The sequence below is a fragment of the Vulpes lagopus genome, chromosome 5 (genome assembly GCF_018345385.1).
Source record: "Vulpes lagopus strain Blue_001 chromosome 5, ASM1834538v1, whole genome shotgun sequence".
NCBI lineage: Eukaryota > Metazoa > Chordata > Mammalia > Carnivora > Canidae > Vulpes > Vulpes lagopus.
Genome location: NC_054828.1, coordinates 128,187,528 through 128,213,978, shown reverse-complemented (window position 1 = coordinate 128,213,978; position 26,451 = coordinate 128,187,528). Strand labels below are relative to the sequence as shown.

At 48.1% G+C, this 26,451-nt stretch overlaps 1 long non-coding RNA gene across 1 annotated transcript in view; it reads right to left on the bottom strand.

Moving 5' to 3' along the window:
• The window catches only part of LOC121490450, a 51,767-nt gene extending 26,118 nt beyond the window's left edge, over positions 1 to 25,649 (bottom strand). The window contains exons 1-2 of the long non-coding RNA XR_005987683.1: positions 25,524 to 25,649; positions 24,913 to 25,048 (exon numbers count right to left, since the gene is read on the bottom strand). This is a non-coding gene — a long non-coding RNA (uncharacterized LOC121490450). The remainder of the gene's footprint in view (positions 1 to 24,912; positions 25,049 to 25,523) is intronic.
• Between the last annotated feature and the right edge of the window lie 802 nt (positions 25,650 to 26,451).

Below are 26,451 nucleotides of genomic sequence, written 5' to 3'. Positions count from 1 at the left end.
ACGCTGTCACACTCGGGCCAACAGCCGGCACACCAGACAGAGCCGGCTCTGAGACTTCCCACAGAACTTCAAGCGCGGTTCAGATGCTGGTTTAGGTCACAGTCTGGAAGCACCCAGAAATAAGAAGTCATGATGCAGCAGAAACAGACACCAGCCCGTCGATGTGAGAATAGATCTATTTATGGGGCTGTGGGCCGGGCACTTTGCACCCAAGAATTCGTGAGGTGGGAAACCAAGCTACACCAGCAAGATCCTCGCCGGCTCTTTAAGAAGCAAGAGAACCGGAGTCTGGACTCGGTCCTGTCTGCTGCCGAGGCCTAGGGGTCTTTGGTTTGGTTCACTCACCCTAACTGCTCCTTGCACAGCCGCGGCCTTCCGATGCAGCTGGGGCCCCGGTACCAGGACCCCCAGACCTTGCGGAATGCCTGGGCCCTGTCACTAAGGCTGAAATGGGATAAGCAGGTGAGGAGAACCCTCTGGAAAGTGGGAGAGCCCGGGGACAGAAAGAGACTCCGAGTAGCAGGTGATTCGAGGGACCTCCCTGCGCTGTGACGTTGCCCTGGCTCTGGGCACGTCGTGCTTGATGACAGAGCACAAGCCATCGTGCCAGCAGACAGGAGGGGGGCAGACAGGTCAGGAGCCGCTGTGCCTTCACCAGCCTGTGCGCTGCTCACACGGCTCCCTCATCCCTCCCCCGTCCCTTTCCAAAAGCTGCCTCTCCCTTGAGGATGAAGCCATTCACTGCTGCTTCTAGAATCTTCTCCGTCTATTAACAGGAACCAATTTCCCAATTCTCCGTGTGGACCGTTAAACCCCTGAAGGAAAGGACCCCTCGCCTCCCCTCAATGGCTCCCACGGCCCCTTCCCATTTGGTCCTTGATGCCTAAGAAAAGGGAACGCCTGGGCGATTTCCGTGACCTGAACTCCTGGGCTGAGGCACGCAGCCGGGGACCGGTGCCCAGGAAGGACAGGGCGGGTGGCCCACGTCACTGAGAAATGGAGACGCTGCCGCAGGGAAGGGAAAGGTGGTGTTGTGGCAAAGCCACGTGGGGGGCACGTGGGAGGCGTGCACAGAGCACGTGAGTGACCTGGGAGTCTGGGAGGCCTGGGCGCCCCCACCCCCTGGCCCAGCTACAAAATCGAAATACTAATAATGCCGTCAGAGAGTTGTGCGAGGCTTCAAGGAGGTCAGAAACTCACTGGGTGCGCCCCGAGGTGCTCTGCAAACGCTAACAGCACCCCGACGAACGTGCGTCGCTGCCACCGGTCTCGGGATCACCCTGCCTCCCGACGCCCTGCTGTCCCTGCACGCAGGGGGCTCCTGCGAGGCCGGGCGGTGACCCGGGGCTGGCCTGTCACGGCGCCGTGGCGGGAGCTCCCCAGGCTGCCCCCATCCGCAGGAGGCCAGTCCATTCTCTGCGCTTCTGTGCCCCGATCTCACCTAAAGGCTCCCACTCTGATGACATCTAGGACCCATTCCAGGGTACAGACTCACGGATACAAACTCTGCAAGGTCTAGGAGGAGGGCCTCGGGTCTAGGGCAGCCGAGCTCCATGTGGTCATGCGCTGCTGGGGGCTCCTGCATTTGCTGGCTTCTCGAATCCCGCCCAACTTCGCCCCAAGAACCAGGCTGAGTGGCCGTCACCTGCATGTCGCTCCCTCGCGCGCATCCAGCCCTCCCTGCTAGGCCACCTGCCAACTCAGTGCAGCGATGACCCCTTTGCCCCTTTCTGCAGTTTTGTGCAAGAAGCACCGCGGCCGCCGCATCAGCCGGGTCAGGGAGAGGCGCTGCGGGCCCGGGCTGCCTGCATGGGGTTTGAATTAAGAAGTGCCCGAATTAAGAGAGGTGTTGGAAAACACACCGAGTTCTCACCAGGAAATGCTCCCTGGTGGGGAACCGAATTGAGGAAATTACTTGTGTTCAAGCTGAACCTCTGAATCACGGGGTCATTATTACACCCACTAAAACTCCTGGTGTGCTCCGGACGAGAATTCCAGGACGCCGCAGCAGGGGCCTGGAAGGATTCCCGCCCGGGGATTTGCCAGGCTCCGTGGGCCACCACCGCCCCCCGCCCCCCGCCTCCCCTGCCTCCTCTGAAACACTGTTAGGTGACCGGGTCATTTCCAGTTTGACTGACCCACGTCTTCAATCACATTAAATCACATCCAATCTACAAACGCCAACTCCACACCCCCTGTGTGCCAGGCTTTGGGCTCCACCGCAGGAAGCCATAAAGAAACCTCAAGAGGCTTCTTGGAAAGAAAGGGAACTCATGATACCTGAAGTTTTGAAAGTTTCAAAGCACATGAGTCCTGTGCCCAAAGTTAATGACTGAACAGGGCACACGGCTGAGAAAAGCGTGGAAGGAGAGAACAGAGGGAGGGGCCGGCCGGGAAGGTTCTAGAGGGATGAATTTAAGCTGAACCCACACACCAAGGGAAACTGTGCAGCTGGAGGGAAGAAAGTGAGCTTCTCCGGATGGGAGACCCGGAGGCAGAGAGCCTCAGACGCCACTGGGTGCACCTCGGCCTCCTTCCCATGGGACTGGGACCTGGGGTACGGGGGGCTGAGAGCACCCCTCCTTTCCCAAGCTCAGCGAGCACAGGAGCCTTGGAGGGCCAGGTACACGGTAGTCCAGGGCCAGGCGGCAGGGCACCTGCTGTGACAGCAGCCCCAGGGCCTGGCAGTGGCCATGCAAAGGGCCTCCGAGTCTTCCCCAGTGAGCTGGAATGACAGCCACGGTCGTCCCTACCTTGCAGGATCCTTGCAGGAATCGGGAGACGACCCGGACATGGCAGGGCCATGGGCCCCAGGTGGACGTGGCTGTGGGAGCAGAGGAGCGGGGGTTGGGGGGGGGACAGGGGCACAGTTGAAGGGGCCAGCTCGGCAGCCTGCGCTTTAATCCCGATTCAGCCACTTACGGGGCCGCAGAGGCCGCTTCACGAGGCCCTTTCCTCTCCCCGTTGGTGGGAATGACAACGACTCGTACACCTTGTGGGATGAAATGAGTCAACACGTGCCAAGCTCCGAGAGCCTGCGTGGCAGGCGGCAAGTGTTCAGTTGACATCAGCACTTACGATGACGACCGCTATTGCTGTGATCGTCAAGACGGCCTCGGCAGGCCGGGAGGACGTGCCCATCCTGGAGACTCAGCGGGGAGCTGACGTCCTTGGCTGAAGACCACGTTGCACAGGCTGGAGGCAGATTCCCTCTTCTTTGGGGAAGGTCAATCTTTTTATCTTTAGGGCCTTCTACTGATTGGATGGGGCCCACCCACAACATGGAGTGGAATCTGGGTGACTCAAAGTCTACCGCTGAACATGACCTCATCCAAAAAAACCCTTCTTAGCAACATCTAGACTGGTGTTTGCCCAATATCTGGATAAGATGGCCCAGCCACACCGACACTTAAAATTACCAACCACAGCAGGGCTGGGCCTCTCTGGTGAACCTCAGTCATCACTGCACAGAGGGCCTGGCACTTAGCAGATGGTCAGTAAATACTCAAAGAGTGAATGAACGGATGGATGGATTAGTGGTTCTATGTAATCACTTAGAAACTACTGTATTTCAGAGATAATCTTTTTAAAAAAAAATCCCTGTCTGTTTTTTGGCATGAAACAAATGGACTTTTGGGGAAAAAAATTTTTTTTTTTTGCTGTTCTATTTTGAGTCTTCTCCTGTGGACCCCAGAGACTGACGGCATCTACAGTGCAGCCGACTGCCCCTCCCTGCCCTGGCTCACACCCCATTACAAAGAACACCACTGTCTGGAGGGTAGAATAGGAAAGGGAGGGAGGCATGAACTCCTGCCAAGAGTCAGCCACTGCTCTTCTGCCTCAGGAAACAGCCGAGGCCGAGAGGAAGCCACTGCAGGTGTCCATTCCAGGGGCCTCTATGTTTATGAGGATCCCCATGCACCAGGAAAAACAAGGTGCAAACCATAGGGCTACTCTGCATTGACAAGTCGTTTAGAAAACCCACTTGCAAATGTCTGATCAATAATCTACACAGACGGGGCACCTGGGTGGCTCAGTGGTTGAGCGTCTGCCTTCGGCTCAGGGCGTGATCCCGGGGTCCTGGGATCAAGTCCTGCATCGGGCTCCCCACAGGGAGTCTGCATCTCCCTCTGCCGCCTGTGTCTCTGCCTCTCTCTCTCTCTGTGTCTCTCATGAATACATAAATGAAATCTTAAAAAAAAAAATCTACACAATCCCGCCTCAAATGAAAAGGGACCCGAGTCAGCCTTGCGCAGGACTTAGCCAAATCTGTCGCTTTAAGCATCGTGTGGCTTAAGGCTTGGGATCACTGAAGTTTCCTGTCCAGGGAATCGTAGGTTTGCTCAGGACTATAATTCAGATTGCAGACTGACAAGATTTCTGAACCGGAGTGAACCCTGACACATCCAAACACCAGAAGCACGCCCAAGGAGGCGGGGCAGCGTGCTCAGCGTCCAGAGACACGTAGCTCTGGAGCCAGCCAGAGCCAGGGTGGCCTCCTCTAGCGCTGGTCCTGACCCTCGCCACTGCGCCAGGGTTGGTCCTCACTGAGGGAGGGTAGAGCCAGGGCAGATTGGTGAAAAGAATCAGTTAGACTGAACCCAGACAGAAACTCTGAACGTGCTTTCTGGTCTAAAATTCAACTCACAGTTTAGATCAGAGATAAATTCCATGATTTCCCGTTGGCCCAAACCAGTATTTATGGCATTTGAGTGAGCAGTAAATTACCAGTTTCAAGCAAAAAATGTCCTTTCTACATGCTCACAAACATATCATCACCTCCAATACTACATCACTATAATAAAATATACGGCAAATTAGCTTATTATATTTGGGATAATCTAATCGCTGTCTAGTACATATATTTTCCCACCCCATGTATGTGACTCATAACTAGTGTATTGATTCAAAAAACTCCATATCAACCGGTCAACAAGACACTTTAAAATGAATACCGGCCTCATCGCCCCCTGTATGTAAGTGCATTGTATACATTGGTGAGAGATGGATGCTGCCTAAATGGGAAAAATTAAATTTCTCTATTATAAACTTTCCGTAACAATCAGCTTCAGAATGTCGATTAAAAAAAAAAAAAAGAATCAGGACCCGAAGTACACACACACACACACACCCATTTCGGAGCTCTGTTAGTCCAACTCACCGAGGCAAAATTTTCTTCCATTAAAAATATCCTCAGGGCAGCCCTGGTGGCTCAGTGGTTTAACGTCGCCTCAGCCCAGGGCGTGACTCTGGAGACCCGGGATTGAGTCCCACGTCGGGCTCCCTGCGTGGAGCCTGCTTCTCCCTCTGCCTGTGTCTCTGCCTCTCTCTGTCTCTCATGAATGAATAAATAAAATCTTTAAAAATATATATATCCTCAGTTTCAAAAGCTCCGTTTCCTATAAAAGCAAAAACCAGACACATGCACGTGGGCAATCAGGTGTCTGGCGGCAGGTAACCACTTCCCTGTGACGTTTACGCCAGAACTGTATCAGGTCCTCTGCGGCTGGTGAAAGGTCCCTTTCCTCTTATTCACTCCCGCCTGTCATGTCAATGCCTGATGCTCGGTCGGCCCTTCACGAAGGGCTCGGCCTACAGACTCTGGTTTGTGCAGCACGAGCAGGAGTCGGGCCGAGGATGAGGAGTGTCTCCGCCGGGCCGCCCTGGCCTGGGCAGGGCTCCTCGGGGCCGACTTGCACACATTCTGCTTCCTTCTGCCTCTTGCACCGGGAGGCCCACACTGTACGGGTTTGAGAACAAGACGGGCTGTGAAGGAATGGTGCCGAGCTTGGGCCTCCCCTTCGAGCGTCCACTCTCTACAAGACTTTCTGCGAAGGGCTTCCCTTGTCAAACTGCTGTCGGTGGTACAGTCCAGTTGGCTAGACCTCTGTCCCTTCCCAGACCAACCCTCTTGACTGCTGTCTACTAAGTCGAGATGACCACTTGCACACTTAGCTGCTCTGGCATCGATTGCGGTCACCACCAGGCCCAAAGAGACGCAATGACGCTGCTTCACTTGTCCATAAATGGTCACCATTCCCAGCAACACCTTCCTGTGACTGCAGATCACAGAGGGAGAAAAATTCGATCCTCTTCTAGTGGAATTCCCAGCAGATTCCACCACGCAGCTAACGATAACAATGAGTGTTTTTTTATGTGGGAGTGCCTTCTCTGCTTTTCTCAGGAAATTTGTTTGTCTGGATCTCAAATCCTAAGGAAAGTCAACCGTGAAAATGGAAAAGCAGGAATAAATATCACAATTTTCCCGCAATAAATAGGGTTAGCAGGTAAGACATTATTGGTTTAGGGGAAGCCACTGACTCAAGTCAAAAGCAAGAGAAAGAAATACCATATGTGGAGACCACGATTAAGATCAAAGTTTCTGGAAACTGGGACAAGAGCAAGGAGCAGAGGAGTCTCATCATTGCACCGGCTGATGTTGCTCAGAGCTGTTGCCAGGTTAGGAGAGTGTATCCTGGCCCCTCTGCTGCTAAGGGCGCACTATTGTCACAAATAAAGTAAATATGAATACACTGATACACAGAACACACTTTACACAAATTCTATGGGCATTGTTCTAACAAATAGCAAAGTTGGGAAGCAAAATAATACTTTATTGACAATACCGACGTGTCCTTCTGTATGGTGCTGTTATCACCCGTGCTGGGAGATGTATATGCTACATTATTCATCTAATACCCAATAAACAGACACACAAAGAGAAATTGTCAGTCCCTTAAGACTATTAGACTTAGACTATTACGTGAAATCAGAAAACTGACTAGCAAGTAATATTGATTTCAACAGCAAAACCAAAATTAGTGCAAGTAGACAAAACATATTCGTTGTCAAAAAGGAAAACGACTGATGTATCCCGTAGGCCCAAACTCTCCATGCTTGTGGATGCAGAATAACTAAACCAACTCAAAACAGAGTGAAAAAAACAACTGTCTGTCTCTGGAGTATTTGTTACAAAACAAAGATCAACACGATCGCAGAGGGTGACTGATGCTTTGCGTGTTTTAAGATGTGACTTTTAAGTATGTCAAGTTTTAAAGATCAAGTATTCGAGATAATATCCTTCCATCTTCAAATGGTCTCTATTTGGTGTACATTTTATATTAAAGTTCTCTTCTCTTAATCTTATCAGGTATTTCTAGCAGGAAGAGACCATCTTTGCATGTTATCACAGGATGTAATCTTTTCACAATACACATAACAATGGTAAACCATACACTTATTATGATAACTTTTTTTAAATGGAAATGTTCTAAAGCTTTTAGTATAATTCTGTCATGATAAAAAATAGTTCCCTGTGTCTTATTATGGTCACTCATTATTATTTCAAACACATATAAAATATGAAAAATATAGACGAACTTCTACTTTCAGGATCTCTCTGATGTTCCCAAGAATTCCAATTTCTCATTCTCAGACCCCAAATATTAATGTTTGGTGGGCATTTGGAAACACTAAGCCCAATGGTTAAGGAAGAAAGGGGGCATGATTTGCAATGCAGATTTTGGCAGACAGAAAGTTCAAATTTTTGCCACATAGCACTATCTACCACTGTAATAAAAGTTACTATGAAAAAGCATCCCAAAGAAGTTGAATTCAAGATCAATCAAGTTTATAAAATGAGAGCTATGTTGCTTTGATGATACCATAACACAGAAGTAGAAAGTCTATTCCAATCTGTAGCACCTACTTAGAGCTATGTTCTATTTCACTTAGAAATATCTGGAAGCGTTGGTCTCTGTAAGTAAGATTATTAATAATCAATTCATAATTAATAATTCATTATAAGAATTATTGCTTTGGCAAAACAAAATCATTTGAAATTTGGTTCTAAACCTAGAAAATGTATTCTTTTGCCCTAAATCATTTTACATACCTTATCCCTCGATACCGGTGGAGAGAAAAAAGAAATTTAAAAAAAAAAAAAAAGAACTAGGGGAGGTATGAGGGGAGGAGGGCAGGGGGTGGGGGTGACTGGGTGGCGGGCACTGAGGTGGGCACTTGACGGGATGAGCACTCAGTGTTATTCTGTATGTTGGCAAATTGAACACCAATAAAAAATAAATTTATTATTATTATAAATAAATAAATAAATAAATAAATAAATAAATAAATAAAGTAGAGAAGAAGCAATTCATATAATACTCCCGCAGAAAAATAGATTTCCTTGAAAACTGCTTTTGGAGCAAAGCCTTGGATCCAATACAATAAACATCCTCTGAGCTATTCCTAATTTACTGTTACCTGACAGTGGTTGCTAATTGCGTTCTCCAGGAAGCAGATGCTGGGATGGAGGTGAGAGCACAAACGCTTTATTGAGGAATAACATCTATTAAAAAAAGCAGGGAGGTGGGGATCAGGATTGGGCAGAGGAGGTGGCAGACAGTGATGACAAATGACACAGCAAGTACCCCCCACACCCCGGGTGCCCTGGGGCAAAGGTTGCCTTTAGGAGAGTCCCACGCTGAGTAGACGTGGGCAGGACCTTCCCCCTCCACTCCGCGTGGAAATCACCGGGCCTGTGGCTGGAGATCAGAGGCAGATCCTGAGCAAACTAATGGCTGGAGGCTCCCAGCCAACCACAGTAATCGCAAAAGGAAGCAAGTCCACTTTCAAAAGGCATTTGAGCAGCGCCTCTGTGTATCCACCACATAGCAAATGTACCAAAAAGGCAAAAACAAAGATTCAGTAAATGTAAGAAAAGTCTCCCAAAAGTCCCATCAAATTTTAACATAGAACTTTTGTTAAAAGAAGCAAGGTACATGATAGATGGAGTAGAGTTTTACAACTTGGAATTGGGGGAATATAGAAAACTTACTCCAGCATTAAGTTAGTCACTCAAAGGACCAAATCTTCTCAGTGGGGTCTTACGTGCCTCGCAAAAAAAGCAAAAGAACTACAATAATCACCTTCAGACGGTTCTCTGACAAGTACCTATGAACGTGGAAACTTTTTAAAAATCAGAACCCCTTTGGGTACACGTGTCATAATAACACAGCAAAACTAGATGCCGAAGAGGTGAGTTATATTATGGGCTACTGATGGACTCCAATATACTTAAATTTCTTGCTTGAATGAAAAGTGTAGGAATGTTGGCTAGGTTACTGACATTAATTGGCGTGCAGCAAATAAAACTAGGTATTTTCTCCGTCTGTTCCTGGGGTCATCCTATATTTGCAAAGGCCTACAATGAGATAATAGGCCAGATTTGTGAGGGGTGCTCTCCATTTTAGCCTGGGCAATTAACCGGAAGCCATAGAGCTTCCCCTACAATTGCCTAACTGCAGGTGCAATCAGTTGCTAGCAGGTGCAATTACCCAGGACCCTTCATTCAGTGGCTCTGAACGGAAGATCAGTCAATTATTCAATAGCAGACACAATGATTTTCACATGCAATTTTGTATTCAAAGCTATGCACAGACCCTCAAATTGATAAATAATGGGAAGGCCTCGTGAAAATTTTCTTTCCCAAACTAATTGTCTGTCATCACAAAAGAAGAGACTTGATTCTAGGCCCCACTAGTGAGAGCGTGGGTCAACAAAAAAAGTGACCGCATTCCTGGCTTAACCCAAGCTTCTTTAAAACTCTTCAACGAACGGAACATTCAGGATCATCGTGGACCTTCTAGGGCCACACCTGGCCTTAGCATCTAAACGTACACCATTGGGGTTAATCTAAGACTTGCCATGCGTGCGTCACTTATTCAACAAAAATTAGGAGTTGTTTATGTGTCAGGGACTGAGCAGTAAGCATTAACAGGACCTGATTCCTGCTGAGAAGCTCTCATTCTCCTGAGGTACAGAGAATGTAAATAAGCAGATGCAGTAAGAATCAAGGATTAGAGAGAAAGAGGGTGAGGACATGGGATGAGGTGACTGCCCTGCCTGGCGGAGGCCTCATGGGGTGATGGGGACCACCTGGCAGGCTTCAAAGCAAAGGGATGTGCATTCAAGAATATAACCACTCACCAATCATCACAGATGAAATGCTGTCTAATAATGGTGCGTGTCACCCCTTAGGTTGTTAAAGAGTACTTTTTTCTCTTTTAATATTATTTTCACATATTACTTAGGTTAAATTCAATGCTTTAACAAACAGACCCAAACATATGTATTAGCTTAAATGCCACAGAAAGTCATTTAACAAGCAACAGATTTAAATCCAAATAATTGATAATCTTATTAAATATAGATCATAAGGAAAATACAAAGATTGTCAGACTAAAATTACAAAAAGAAAAATCAACTATATGGAAGCCTACACACACACACACATATATATATGCATAAGTATATATGCCATATACAAGAGACGTACCTTAAATATAAGGATGCGTAAAGCTTCAATGTAAACAGATGGGGAAAAATACACTGTGTAAGCACTGACAAAAAGAAAGCTGTTCTAATCATACTAATAACAGTAAAGAGAAAGGGACATATTTTGTCAGGATAACAGGATCAATCCAACAAGAAGATATAACAACCCTAAGTTTGAATATACCTAATAATAAAAGCTCAGAATATATAAATTTTAAAAATCCACAGAACTAAAGGCAAATAAAAAGATAAATCACAATCACAGCTGAAGAGTATAATCCATCTCTTCAATAACTGAAAAAGCAAGTAGTCATGGGTCTCGGTAGAGACACTGAAAATCTGGACAATACAAACAACAAATAATCTAATTAACATATATAGAACATTATACTGAACAACTGAAAATAGACATTTAACTGCACTGTGCTAGGATTACTATACTACTAGGGCAAGGTTCATTTAGTGTCTCTCTTGAATGTCCCAGGCATTCAAGCAGGACTGTCTACTTTGGCTGGATGGAACTAGAACATCTCCTAGTCCCATGTAACTTCTAGGAATTATTATTATTATTATTACTATTACTATTATTATTATTATTATTATTATTTTGTAAGCCCTACTCCCAACATGGGGCTTGAACACCAAACCCCACAATCAAGAGCCACATGCCCTACCAACTGAGCCAGCCAGGTGCCCCAGCTCTAGGACTTATTCATCTTATGTCTTCTCAGCCCTGCTTGCCAGGAATCATGGAATTTCATATTCTGTATGTGCAGTTTTATAATTAGCAAGAAAACCCAGACTAAAACAGTGCAGATCTCTGGCACTCTTTCTCTGCAGAGTTTCTGCCCGTCTAGTATTCTGGACCACCAGTTCTAACACCTCCACCCCCTGAGCCCCGGCCTCTGTCAACACCACTGCTGTTTGGAGAGCACCGTTCTCCCCACACTTGGTCTAGAAAGTGCCTCGAGGTGGAAATCCAAAGCTACTGGTCCACCTTACTTGTTTCCATTATGTGCAGCCTATTCTCTAGTGTCTGCAAAGAACTGTTTCATATATTTGATCCAATTTTTTACTCGTTGATGATCCCAGTTACTCCATCATGACCCCCTGGGTGGTTATTTTCGTTGTTGTTGGTTTAATTAAAAAAAAAAAAACAAATTTTACTGGTCGCTGTTGTTTTTGGACTCACTGAACTGTTCTGATGGAAATGTTTACCTCACCCTTCAGGTACTGGTCATCATCCATATCACTAAGAATATACTTCACCTTTGGGATCAGTTCACACAAAGGGCACTAGTCCATTAAGCACCGGAATCTTGGGTTCTTCCAGTGGTTCATTTTAGACCAAAAAGGGAACTTAAGAGGTCACCTAGTACAGCTCTTCATTTTTAAAGGTGGAGTAGGAACTGGCTAGTTGTTCACCAAATCTGTTTTTTCCTTCTTCCTGGCACAAAACTAGACTTCATTAATGAGCCTCATGTGCAATTAAGTATGGCCATGTGATTGAGTTCTGGCCAATGAAATATGAACAGATATAATACATGCCTACTAAAAAGTGCTCCCCCACCACACTGCATCCCTGGAACTAATATTATACTGGATGTTAACCACCTAGAATTTAAATAAAACCTTAAAAAAACATTATATGGTTTCATTCATTTGTGGAATATAAAAAATAGTGAAAGGGAATAAACAGGAAAGGAGAAAAAATGAGTGGGAAATATCAGAAAGGGAGACAGAACATGAGAGACTCCTAACCCCGGGAAATGAACAAGGGGTGGTGGAAAGGGAGGTGGGCGGATGGTGGGGGTGACTCGATGACAGGCACCGAGGGGGGCACTTGGTGGGATGAGCGCTGGGTGTTATGCTATATGTTGGCAAATTGAACTCCAATTAAAAAAAAAAAAGGGACAAAAAAAATCTTAAAAAAAGAACAGACCAACAATCCAAAAACAAGAACAACAACAACAAAACAAAACAAAACAAAAAAAACTCAACAAAGTGCCAACCCACATAATCCTCAACTCTTCCTCATTGACCAACTCAATGACAAGAAAGACAGGGCGGGACTATAATATGGAAAAACCCTCCATCACTGAATGAGCATAAGAAAGTCTGACAAGCAACAAGAATACCCAGTGGGTCTCTATGCAAATGGGACACTTTTATCATATGAAGCCACTAGGGGATCGACCTCTGGCAGCAGCTAGAGTTACCCCCACAGATGCAAAAGCAGAAACTGATGCCCAGGAAGGGGAAAATGCACGAGTTCAACAGTCTGATTTTTTTTTTTCACATCAAAGTTGTGCCCATATTGGTTCTATGACAAGGGCCAAGACCGTGCCCGTGTGTTTTTCGATCACTTCCAGTACCTACGATGGCGATTTTTTAATGTAGCTTCTCAAGTCTGTCTGATATTCGCCACCAGAACACGATAGAGGTGAGAAGGCCCATTTGGCTTTCCACGTATGGTAACGGAGCCCTGACAACCCACGAAGATCTTCCCGCACATCTATCCTAAGCAGATCTGGCCCCGCACGTGAAAGGAATACTGGTAGGTAGTAGACTGGTGACGTCCTTACGGTGAGCTACCTGCCAAATGGTTTTGTAAGGAAGGGTAAATCACGAAGCTGAGAGAATAACGAGGCAATGCCTTCATTTAAAGATTTAAATAACCGTAGGAGGTACCTGACACAGGCTACTTTGACTAGCTCCCTAAAACTAAACTCCCCAAGATAAAATGTGTCCCACTCCAACTGGTAGTGCATGTCTCCCCTCATGACGACCCTAGGCCAAAGGATCAACGTCTCATATTATAAGTGGTTTTCTTCTTTCTAACTCCACCTGTACTCCCAGTGTCATGTTCTCTTGGAAGACCTTGGCCACTTACTTTAGCCTCTGTGCCAACTAATTTATTGCCCTGCCGCTCCACACCTACCTCTCCTTGAGCTGCTTTGTAAGACTCGTGGGGCCCATCTGCATGATGGGAGATGACACTGATACTCACTTCCTCTATGCCACGGGATCACCTGAGATCAAATACAGCTGCCGTACCTCAAGGCCCCCTACAGAGTTAACAAGCCACCCGTGTCTGCATTCATCAGTACACTCACCCTGGTGGTGTGGAATTACCTCGCGTCACTACTTCTATCACAAGAGGGGCTTTTTGTTCGGAAAACATGTCAGTCCCCAATGACAGAGTCATATGGAAATAGGAAGCTAGCACGTATATGTCTCTCTCTCTCTCTCTCCAGCAAAATCAGCTGTTTTTGATGCCTTTCTGCTGTGGCACCGTCCCAGCGCTAGAAGTCATGTGGAAAGGCCACCCTGCCGCTCAGTTCCACAGGGCAAAGAATGAGAGGAAGGAAGGAAACTCTTCTTATGTCCACCTGACAGGTGGGGGATGCAATGATCGTGGGATGGTTTTTCCCTCTCTCTTTTCTTGGCATAAACTCTCCAGTGCTATCACAAAGAGGCAAAGCTAGCCTGGCAGCGCCACTGCTGGTGTTACTTATACCCCCACAGTGCTCAGGGTTTGGGTGTGGCCATGAGTACGAGGTTAATCAATCGAGCTCTGACAAGGCTGGCTAAACACTTCCCCCAAATTAGTAATTTTTACCGCAAAAAAAAAAAAAAAAAAAAAAGTACAGGTGCACGGCTTCCTATGCTGAAATGACTGGCCTGGTGGAGATGACTCAGTGACACATGTCATGGCTCTCTGACATGTTCAGTGTGTGTGGAGTCCTAGAAAGGTCTGTGACTAAAAGCAGATCAGATGGGCGGCATGTCCCTGGGCTCCCCAGCCAACCAGTGTTGGGGCCCCTCGCAGCGCGGAGATTCACGGACTTCAGAGGAAGAACAGGTGTGGGGGGAGGAGGGAGGGAGGGAGGGAGAGTGGGGACCCGATCTCCATTGTTTTTATAACAATCCCTTCTCATTTTCTATACTGTAGCCTTCAGTCTATTAAAACCAATTTCCTGGCATCACCCAAGCTTGAAAGGCCAGATCAAAAGTACAGAGTGTCCCAGCGGTGCGGGCCTCGTTCACACTGACCCTTAACCACAGCCCCTGCAAATGATTTACTCCATGTGAGACCTGCAGGTACCCCGTGTGCTTCCTCCCTGCGGGACTGGCTTCATTGTTCTCGCTCGCTGAGCTCCTGAAAACATTTCCTTTGTGCACTCGTGTCCCTGTGATGGAACCAATGGGCCCCTCCCTGGGTTGCACATCTCTCTGGCACGGAACTCGGGGAGCCCAGGGTCCCCACACAGACTGCCTGACGGTATGTGGCAGGTGCCTCCGAGTCCTCAAGGAAGGAGCTCCCGTGGGAAGGGTGTGCATTCATTATGGAGACATACAAAGGTACAGAGAGCTGGGTTTGGGGCTGATGGGCACCTCTCAAGATGGTATTTGAGGAACAAGGAATAAAGACACAGAGGGCCTAGGAGCACACCAGGTGATCTGCAGAAGGCATCAGCAGCGGCCACACCTGAGGCAGAAACAGCAAAACCGAGAGGGAAGATGAGGGTAGGGGTCGGACCAAGGCCCCTCATGACCACCGCAGTGCTGAGCGAGGACACTGATGGCCTCAGGCTTTTACTGTTCATAATGGCCTCTGTGAAATGGTTGTAAACCTATAAAGGTGTGGCCAAGGGAAAGAGCACTGAAATAAGAGCCAGAAGCCCTGAGTCCTGTTCTTTCTCTTTCCTTCACCAGCCCAAGGCATCGGGTGTCTCTGGGTCTCAGGTTCCTCATTTGTTAAAAATGGGAACAGTAATCCTGAACCCCTACCTCTGAGGGTTGTGGCAAGAACCAAATGAGATCGGGGGTGGAGGAAGCTTCTAGAAAGGTAAAACACTAGGCAAATGGAAGGGGTTGTTTTTACCAATTAGACAAAATGACCAAAGGGTGACATGGATTATCTTGGCAAATATCAATTAGCTAAACAATCAGAGCTCTCCATTAGACCTTCGGGGATTGTCATCCCCTGTTTTACCCAGAACCAGACAGATCTAGAAGCAACAGGTGGATCCATGATCCCACTGCAGTTCCCCTAATGACACCTTTTACCTCCAGGTTCAGGCAAACCACATGCTCTTCCTCTAATCTGACTCCTCGGTCACAACCAAGGTTTCCAAGACAAGCCCGCTAAGAATTACCTGCACCTCAGTGGTTGTTTCTAGAAGTCTACAGAACCCAAAGAGGCAGAGTTGTAACGGTCGCTAACATGCAGTCAGGTTGATATTTTGGACAGAGGAACTGCCCTGTGTCCATTCCTCCTCAGGGCCTGATTCCTCCAATGAGACAGTTCTGAGTATAACCTCCTTTCAACAGAAATGGGCAGCTTTGTTGCTGAAATAAAAACTACTGTCATCGATATTCTTTTGGAAGCAAGCAGTCCAAAAGAAATGGTAGGACCAGTGACACCAAAAGAAAAAGAAAAATACACATCAATTTGTCTTTTGAAACCCAGATACCCAAAGCTTTTAACTATACAAGTCAAAATGTGGTGTGTGACGAGCAGAAGACGGTAGGGATTAGCTCCCAAACTTTCTTCACTCGTGGTGTCCTTATTGTCTCAATACTATTTTCCACAGCGTTCCTGCTCCAACAGCGGTCTCTAATACGTCTGCTTATAAAGTAATTAGATTACAAGCATTTGTATCCTAGAAGTTAGTTGCCATTTTAAAAATAAGACACAAAATGGAAGAAAAAAATAACATTTTTTTTCCATCCTAACATGGTCATTTACTAATGGGTGTGTGCACCCGTTGGGCTCATCGAAGCCTCTTAATCCTTGGATTCAGAGCAGACATTCCTATTTCATATCGATTTTCCTACAATAGTTGCTTCTTATATCAGCAACCTTCAGAAACCCAGTTTTGCAAAGATACATTATTGAAAGGAATGTAAAAAAAAAAAAAAAAGAAAAAAGAAAAGAAAAGAAAGGAATGTAGCATGACCCAGAGTGTCGAAACTGAACTATCTCCAGCTAGTAGGTCACTCACTCTCCGACAACTGTAGAGCACCGCTATATTTCCCTAGAAAACTCAAAAATTTACATATCCTGCAGGGTCAGTGTAAGTTCACTGTAGCACCCCGGGGTTCTTCAGAGGTCAGAGTGGGAGTGACAGGTCTAGTAAAAGATCCCCGGGCTGAGCAGCCAAAAGCATGAGCTCAAGTCCTGATTCTGTCTGCAATAAGCTGGGCAAGCTGTTGCTCAAGCAGCAAACCATTCTGGGCTTTAATTCTCCATCTACAGAAGGGAAGTGAGAGCCCCTGAAATCACAACTTACTTAGAATTCCCTCCTATGAAGAGGCCCAAAGTACTTCACACCCATTTTCAAGAGGATATAGAGAAAGGGGAAAGGGGACCATCAAACTGTGTTCTGGTTCCCAGAAATCAATCCACGGAGCTCATGAAAAACAGAGACATATGCTGTGGCTTTGGGAATTCTGATTCATATCTTAGATAGGGGCCTGAACGTGTAATTCTTTTTATTATTATTAAAGTTCCTCCAGACGATTTTGTTGCTTGGATTAATTTTGAAATCGTTTCCTACGGAAACACAGCACCACTGACAGCCTCATGCTCCAAAGCACAAAGTCAGCACAAAATGTTTGTGCATATTAAATCCTATCTCATTAATTGCTTTTAATGATACTCCATCACATTCTCTTATCACTTTTAATTTGGTCACATCATGCAAGTGGGCTTAATTCCCAGTTTCTCATCAGGATGGCCATGAGGCCTCGCCCTGTCATCACAGAGCTTATGAAGTCACCCAGTGGGGCTGGGTGAGACAGGAGACAGCTGTCCCTTGGCAAAAAGAGAACGTATCTTTTCATTTTCAGAGTACTTTTTTAAAAAGCCTCCTCCAAATGTCTGCATGTTCTTAGACACTTTGACTTCAGTGACACGCAAGGTCAAGATCAAGATTCCAAACGGTAATGAGGAAGGGACCACTAGCTGCTCTGTGCTGGCCTCCCTACTCCAAAAGGAGTCATGAAATCCTGATGCAGAGAAACTCTTACTTTTCTACTCTTTTCTCACTAAGCTCAGCTGGATGGCCACGGGAAGGGACATCTGGAAGGGTGGTCATCAAGGGGAGTTGTTTGCTTGTTTTTTAATGTGAAGAAAAAAAAAGAATTTTGAAACACTATCCACAAAGTCAAAGTTTAGCTCCACCATAAAGCATTCCTTCTTCAGTGAGGTTTAGGTGCTGGTTACAGAGTTCAATGTTGGGTACAGGTTTGAGAGATTTTTTTTTTCTTGCTAGTTATACAAGAGCCATAATCCATTGAATATAGTAGATATCTCATGGGCCTAGTTCTCCATGCTTGCAAACATTTAAAATTGCACTCGTGGTGCATAAAAGATTTATAATGATCTCACCCACAAATATAAATTTATCCCACACAGGATAGAAAGACCTAGAAGCAGAAGCAGTGAACAGCTGAATGTGAGCACAGAGTCATAAATTCATAACACTTACAGCTTTTTAACAACCCCATCATAAATGTGACTGACTTCAATTTAATTTATGGGATTTTGCAGCCGGGTCCAGGAATGTCCTTTGAAAACTAAAAATTTAGGAATAACAACATATAGTTTGGATTTCCATGAAAATGCCTGCGGTGTTGGTTAATTGACAGTACAACATATGGGCAGTCCATTCTTGATGGGGAAATCTCTGAATTCATTGCAGCAAAGTACAGGAGGGTCAAAAGGCTCCAAACACCAGTGTCAACAACGGTACACATAACAGTGGGTTTCTAAGGAAACCGTCCAGTAGAGCAGGAATGGTCCTATTTTTTGTAAGACAAACAAATCTGGACTCAAAATCCTCCCTAGCTAAGTGATTAGCTAGCTAAGTCACTGCTCCCTAGCCAAGTGATCAGGATTTAAACCCTTCCAACCTCAGTTTCTCTGTTTTAACTAAGATGTTTATCGAGCCTTTATTATCACTACGCACTATGGTAAGTGTTCACAGCCGTTATCTCATTTTAGCATCGCTACCACTTCATGGTGCCTTTTAAAATCCCGTTTCACACATGAGAAAACCAAGACGCATGGAGATTAGCCTTTTTCCTAGATCCCACAGCTAATAAGTGTGGTGAGATTTGCGCCCAGGCTGTCTGACTCCAAAGTTCTCATCTTGACCATCGTCCCAAAGTCATTCAATGTAAAATGCAAGTAACTCAATCCATTTCAGCAAAGAATGTGCTAATGTCTAAGGTACCCAGGACTGTGCTTCTGGCCTCCCGTTTCTGAGATAAATGGGATCCCTCATCCACTGTCACTTGCAAGAATTCATTTCAATCTGCAAACCAAAGCCGCCGCTCCATCTCAGATTTCTTCTTCCAATCACCCAGGCACAACCCTGTCTCAACATGGGAGCCAAACTATGACAAGCCTCTACTCAACCCCTTCGGTCCTAGACTTTAGCATCACATTTTCTTAGGTTCCCCATGAGGGTGCATGCCATCCTCAAAGAAGAGGCTGGGTCTCCTCTGGGAACCCCCAAATGTATTCAATGATGACTTATATGAGGAGCATTGTAAGTGCTGGTTGAGTACGCAGTGAGTGCCAGGTACCGTGCTATGTGCCAGAGATGTCAGGGTGAATATGACCCAGATATCGCCCTCAGAGCTAAATTCAGGAGACAGACAAGGAGCAGGTGACAACATAACTGTGGAAAGCACTTCAGAGGGGGATGCCTAACCCATCAGCAGGAGCCTGGGGCTGGGGAAAGCTTCTTGGAAGATGTGACCTCCGAGCTGGCACAAAGCCTGGGAAGATAACCCAAAGAAAGTTCAAGAGAAGCCACACACAGGGAGGCATGGTGATGTTGCACAGCTGGTGATCAGGCTGGGCAGGACACAGGCTCCACACTTGTGAGAAGGATGGATGGGAGAGGGGAGAGATGGGAGGAAGGGGGAAGCAGTTAGGGGTCATGGCCACAGCTTCCAGCACAGGCAGCGAAGAATCAACATTAAGAGTGGGAAGGTGGGGACCCCTGGGTGGCTCAGCGGTTGAGCCCTCTTCGGCTCAAGACGTGATCCCAGGGTCCTGGGATTGAGTCCCACATCGGGGTCCTCACAGGGAGCCTGCTTCTCCCTCTGCCTGTGTCTCTGCCTCTCTCTGTGTGTCTGTCATGAATAAATAAATAAAATCTTTTTTTAAAAGTGGGAAGGAGACAGGAGACAGGCATGACGGTGACCAACGTCTTACGAAGATGAAGCATCACTAGCTCACTAGGTGAACCAACCCCACGAGGTGCCAGAAAGTGTGTGCTAACACATTCTGTGACTTTACTATCAGTACTGAAAATAGGAGAGACTCAGTACGCAGTGACTGCACATCTCTTTGTTCTGGACACAACCCGAATTGGAGTTGAACGAAAAGACTTGAGGATGAATCAGAAAAAAATTAGGTACTTCGTAAAACTTAGGGTATCGATTTTATTTGCAGCAAAAGTTGGGAAATCCTAATGGTCTTAGCTTCTTTTTCTTCAAGCCCCGCCCAGGAGGAATAAACATTCTGTGTCCCAAAAACTATTTTGCAAATAATACTTTAACGAGCTTGATGTATATTTCTGTATGCACGAAGCAGAATTCCTTTGGGTAAAAAGCATTTGATATATCTGAGGGGGGAAAAAGAAGCAAAGAATAATAACTTCTCTTTCCTCTGAGTCTAACAGCTAATTTCCATGCTGGACGATTTTTTAATAACGTTGGTTACGCTGTGGGATTTTAGGAAGTCCTCATTTAGTTTTGAACCCTCTTAAGTTATAATTTTCCTCTGAGCTCAGATGGATCTTTTATCTGTTGTATCCTTAATACCCCCGCTAATCTTAGTATAGAAAAGCTTCATAATTTGAAAAGGAGAAGTTTAACAAGACATGAAGCTGATTGTTTGCACAATCAGAACATCTAATTGAGCTATAGTATTCTAAACCATGCTTGCGTGCAGGGAGATAATTTTTCCTTCATTTCCTACTTTATCAGAAAATTAACCTTCATTTAAAACATTGTGGTCTGAAACACTTTTATAGCCACATTCTCTCTGCTGTTCACAAGAATTTGAATTTTAAATTTGCCATCCGAGTCTCTAAAAAAAAAAAAAAAAATGAAATAAACCGCGGATGCTTCCAGGACCAGGTGTTTATGATCAAGCAGACATCAGAATGTGACCCGTGTCCAAAGCACTGCGACTGCCAGCCAAGGGGACTATGTAACCATGTCTCTTCTTATTTTTCCAACCAACCCCTGGTGAAATAATGAGGCTCTGACTTTGCACAGCAATCTGTTTGTCCGAGAACCTAAGAGCCCCGCAGATATTCCATTTAATTGTCTGAACATTGGAAGCATTTATTAAGTATCTGTCTTCATGGAGAACTGAACTTGGCCCTACACAAGCCGGACTCGAATCTTGTGATGGTGACGCAGAGCTGGGCTGCAGCACAAGCGAAGTTAGGTAATTCCTCGGACAGACAGTGCGCTAAGCTGTAACCACTCACGACACATGTGCAACTAGAGTGGGCCCAAGTTCATCTGGGGCCACCTTGTCTTGGAACATCCTGATAAAACACCCAAGCTTCCAGCTTACAGGCTGCTGCTAAGTCTTCCAATAATTCTGTCCCCCTCCAAAATGTCTAAAGATTCTTCAAAAGGTGAGGGATAGAAGGGCATGCACTCTCATACCTGACCATCTGTTATGGGCTGAACTGTGTCTCCCGGGAAGAGAGACTCATATCCTAACCCCTGGGACCTAGGACTGTGACCTCATTGGGAAACAGGGTTTGTGCAGATGACTTAAATTAAAATGAGGTCATTAGGACAGGCCCTCTTCCAATATGACAGGTGTCCTTAGAAGAGGAGGGAGATTTGGACAAGGACACAGAGACAGTCTGGAGTGACAGCTGCAAGCAAGGAGCCCCAAGGACTGATGGCCACCAGAAGAAGCCAGCAAGAGGCAAGGAGGGATTCCTTACAGGCTTCAAAGGGAACATGGCTCTCGCAACACCTTGATTTCAGACTCTTACCCCCCAGAACCAGGAGAGAATACACATCCATGCTTGTAAGCCACCCAGCTTGGGGTACTTTATTGCAGCAGCCCTAGGCAACGTCACGCCACCTCAGCCATGACTTCCCACTGTGCTCTAAAGGGCTGAGGATCCAGGTCTTTAATTTTCCAGAACATTCCTCCTACCCTAGGGCTGTTGTGAACAACAGACTTTCACTGAAGGTCTGGACACAAAAGAGGGAAATTGCTGCACAGAACCAGAAATAAAATCCAACCAGACTGCTGCCAAAGCTCATCACCAGCGCGTGGGTCTCAGGCTGTCCCCTTGCTGCAGGGCCAGCACCTTCCTCGGTGCTTGTCCCACAGTTCCCAGCGGCAGCTCCCATTTCTAGGATTGGCCCTAAAGCTCCTACTCATTTCATAGCAGAACCACCCCCCTAGGTCCCAAGGAGGGACCTGGGTTCCTTCTAGAGAAAACAGATACTGGCCCTGGGTTTCAACGTCCCAGCACTACTCTCCCCACAACCACGATCCCGTCAGATAAAACTGAAAGGCGCCTTCACACACTTCCCTAAACCAACAGCCAAGGTGTCCTTCCCACGGGGACCCAGAGAAATGGTTTACAAATTGAATTGGAAGAACCTGCTGCATCAGACTCACCTGTGGTGTTTGGTAAGAATGCAGATTCCTGGTCTCCACTTGGGCCAGTGAACTGCAATTGCCATTGGGGTGTTTAGGAACTGCATCTTAAAGGGGTCCCGGTGACCCGGGGCCACAGTAGGACCACCGGACAAGCCGCAGCGGAGCTTCACACCAGTACTCTCTTTCCTTCTACATAAAACGGCAAGAATAAATACCCCAGGGTGCTAAAACCTGGGGTGTCCCCAGGGGCAAAGTCGAAGTACCAAGTACCTGTCCAAGTACCATGACCCTCACACACGCTGACCGCCACCTTCCTTCCCCAACCAGACAGCTTTCTGCGCATCCTTCCAGCAGTGACATCCCCTCCGCTGTTGAAGCTGGCCCTGAGGGCTGCTCTCAGTGGAGACTCGGGGTGCGCAGGGTCAGAACAAACCCGTCCCTCCTCTGCGCTCCTCTACCTTCCAGGCGCCCCTGACAGATCACCTTTGATGCTGGCGAGTCCACACCCGTTGACCCTGGACTCCCCAGATCTACCGAGACACGGTGGGCCCACCAGCACGTATTCCTTAGATTAAAATATTATTATATTTTATATATTAATATATAACATATCATATATAATATATCAATGTCCTAATTAAAATAGGAGATGATTCCAGCAAGTTATTCGATCTCAGTAGGACTGAACTCTCAAAGTCACTGGCGTCCCCCGGCCTAGGCCCCCGGCACGTGTGCCGAAGTGGCGCCCATGGGTCTGCTGCCGCCACTCACTTGCTTCTCTCTCTTCTCCTTCTTTCCTTCCCTGCTTCCACCCCAGCTAAGGAGTCACCCATCCATTCGACAATATTCACTGTACCCCTACTTCGCCCTGGGTGATGGACCTAAATAACTCGCGGCTCTATCCCTGACAAAGCCACAGACCTGCAGAGAAGACACAGCGACGGACCAGCGACGCTGCAGTGGACCAGAGACGCAGGACAGCTGTGAACCACACGCCCTGTCAGAAGTCCAGAGCAGGGACCCTCCCAGCGCTGCCTGGCCCCAGCCAAGACGGACGCCACAAAGGTGGCACAAACCTGGTCTTGGCACCACCCTGGGTGAGGCAAGGGACCATCTGGATCTTTAAGGGTCTCTTGCTCACGAGCTGCAGAAGCCTGCAAGAAGCCTTGACTGGCTCAAGCGCTGCATGGCACGGATGTGACGACCCTGCACCTGCTGACGGGGGCCCTGCAAACTTCCCGAGCCTGTTCCCTCATCTGCGATATGGACGTGATAGTTCTAGAAACAAACCTTGATGTGACATCCTTAGCAACACGCATAATAAGCTCGGATAAACCTACACACAATTTTTAAGGAGAAGGGGGGAACCTGACAAGGGTCAGGCCCAGAGCAGAAGGAAGACTGAACACAGGCCCTGGCAGGGCCGAAGCCCGGCAGCTGCTGCAGGACGGCCTCCGACGGCTGGGCTCCAGAAGCCCGGGGTGCACTCGCCACGCCCGCAGCTCCCAGGACGGGCATTCTGAGTCCCTAACCCGGGCTGGGGGCAGTCGGCGCAACGGGCCCCGAGAGACCGGAGCTCAGCGTCCTCCTGTGCAAGGACGTGCGATACAGGGGGCACCCCAGGAGGCTCGGTGTTGCTGGGGCTGAGGTCTGTGCAGAGCCCAGAACGGGAAGGAGTGTGACCCCCTCCCACGGGTGGTGAGTTAGGCCTGAAGGATGCTAAGAATGGAGCGACACTGGGTCTGTTCCTGAGCCCCGGATCCGTGAGGGCTCCTGGCAAGGCACCCTAGGGTTCAAGCCCCGCACCAGCCCACCTCTCCCTCCCTTGGGCCCAGGCCCCTGCAGGGGGACCCAGACCACCAGACACACTGGCCCCCCCCAGGTATCTGCAGAGCAGCCTCCTGGGCGCAGGGAGAGAGCAGCCCCCTGTGCGACACAGGCCGTGTCGGAGCCACTCTCTCCTCCAACACGCACGCAGCTAAACGGCGTGGAGATTCTGGGATACGAGATGCAATTTTCAATCTACTTGGCCCCCAAATTCAGCAGAATTTGGATCTTTTCAAGTGTTTTAAAAACAATCTGTGCTAATGGCACAATGTTCTTGTTAATGCCCTTTAAGGGCCAAATTTTCAAAAATGGCAAATAAATTTGTTTGTCGTTTCCATGTGTAGTTTTATGGGTGGGTATAAATACTGAAGCTGAAATAACAAGCTGGTTTTCCCTCACAAACATTCACTCTTGGGATCAGCTGCGGTGTGCAGTTGGAAAGGTTATCACCCCCCGCCTAAGGAGAAAGGGCAGGACCGTGCGCAGCCGGGGCACACGAGCCAGAGTCGGCGAGGGCTGTGAACGCAGACGGAACAGAATGTTCTCCTTATGCCAGTCCTTAAGAGACACTGGGCTGCACTGTCTACACAGCAGGCCACCGGAAGACCAGATGTGGCTCGTCGCCTCACGCCAGCACCCCGTCCTCTCCTGTCCTGCCCCGCCTCAGCTCTTACCCCAGACCACCCCCCGCCCCAAGACCCAGCATCTCCCAGGTCCTCTGGCGTCGCAGGTACCAACCCCAGCTACCTCAACTATGCTCCCTGAAAGCCTTGTTGGGGATCAGCCTTCCCACCTCAGAGGGTTCTCCCCTGGCGCCCATCAGCTCTAGACTCAGGTCCATCACCTCCCTTCACCTCTGAGTGCTCAGGAATCGAGATGAGGCCCTCTCCGCCAGCCCACACCCGTCGGGGCTCCCACCCTGCCCCCCTGCCAACGGCTCCAAGGCTCGTAACGCAGGTAAGCACCCTACTCTCAACTAGGAGAGTCAGCGTGAAAGACTAGAGCACGTGGCAAGATTCAAGACCAGGGTGTGCGTGCGTGTGCCTGTGCTCCAGGACACCTGCTCTAGGACACACCTGCTCAAGGACACCTGCTCCAGGACACACCTGCTCCAAGACACCTGCTCCAGGAGCTGGCTGGCACCTTTTCCAGTCGACTGGCCATGCCGGGCCAGCTCCGGGCGTAGAGCCTCACTGCCCCTGGCTGCAGCCCCTGCAAAGTGAGAGGACGAGGTCTGCTGCAGGCCGCGCTGCGCAGCGGCGGGGGAGATGGGGACCCCGGCATGTAGACGTAGGAGAAATCACCCAAGGACTGGCCTGTGCTTCTTCTTCTTCCCCGGGGAGAGAGGAGCAGCCAGGGGCTGGAGGAGAAAGCTAGTTGCCCCTGCAGCCGTAACCCCCCCCCCCCCGGAGGACCAGCAGGGGTCAGGACGGAGGAGCCCTAAAGGCCCCCAGCATCCAGGTCACGCCACCCGCCACCCGCCACCCGCAAGAATGTGCCCTGAGAACGTGGCGGGGCTTCTGGAAGACAGAGGGCCTCAGGTCTTCCCAGCCCCAGGAGCCTCCCCCCCTCCAGCCTCACCCTGTCCTCAAACACTGCGCTTGGCAGCACGCAGGCCTAGCGTCAGCCCTGACAGGCCACCCCCTGGGTGCCAGCTGCCCCCGCTCCTCTGCCTGTCCCCACTCACCGAGTCCCAGGCCCTGCACATCCTTCCCTCGGCCACGGGCCACGCCGCGCTCGGTAAATGCTGCCTAAGGGAAACCCGGGTTTTATTGGTGAATCCCGTCTCGGATCCCGGCGTAGAACGTAAGCACGAAGGCAGAGGCTGCGACTTCATGCTCGAATCCCAACGTTTCAGGCAGTGCCTTGTGGGATGCTGCAGCTTTCCTAGGACTGCCAAAAAAATCTTAAACACACACACACACGCACGCACACACAGAAATCTCTTCCACGAAGCTAATACCTGATTCCCAGATAAACTACATTTTATTGTCACCCATAAAAGCCCCAGCGTATTTGCACGCCAACGATTAGATTTTATTGGATGCCTCCCCTCAAGTCAGTCCACAAAGAATTACTCAACAGAGGAATGAATTAGGAGATGTGTTTGGTTTGGAAGTTCCCGGCTTCACGAGTTAGTTTTCGGTTACCAAGAATTTTCCAGGACGTTTTCTCTAGCTCTGAAAACCACATCTCATCCCACCGTTAGTTTTTTTTTTTTTTCTCCCCTCCAGAGTTTCTACATTTAGCTTCAGGATTTATCAATGACATTTTCCCTAAGCAAAAAGGAGTCATCAGCCAACATTTTAGAAATGAAAAGTTGAAACTTCTTCCTTTTCTGAAGCCACAGCCGATTCCCGGAGAGCTCCCAAGCTCACCAGCACCTTTGCTCGGGTGGCTTTTAGTTTTGTGGTTTTTCGTTTTTTTTTTTTTTTTAGGATTAATTAATTAATTTATTTATTTATTCACAAGAGACACAGAGAGAAAGGCAGAGACACAGGCAGAGGGAGAAGCAGGCTCCCTGCAGGGGGCCCGATGTGGGACTCGATCCAGGGACCTCCAGGGACCTCGGGGTCATGCCCTGGGCCGAAGGCAGACGCTCGACCACTGAGCCC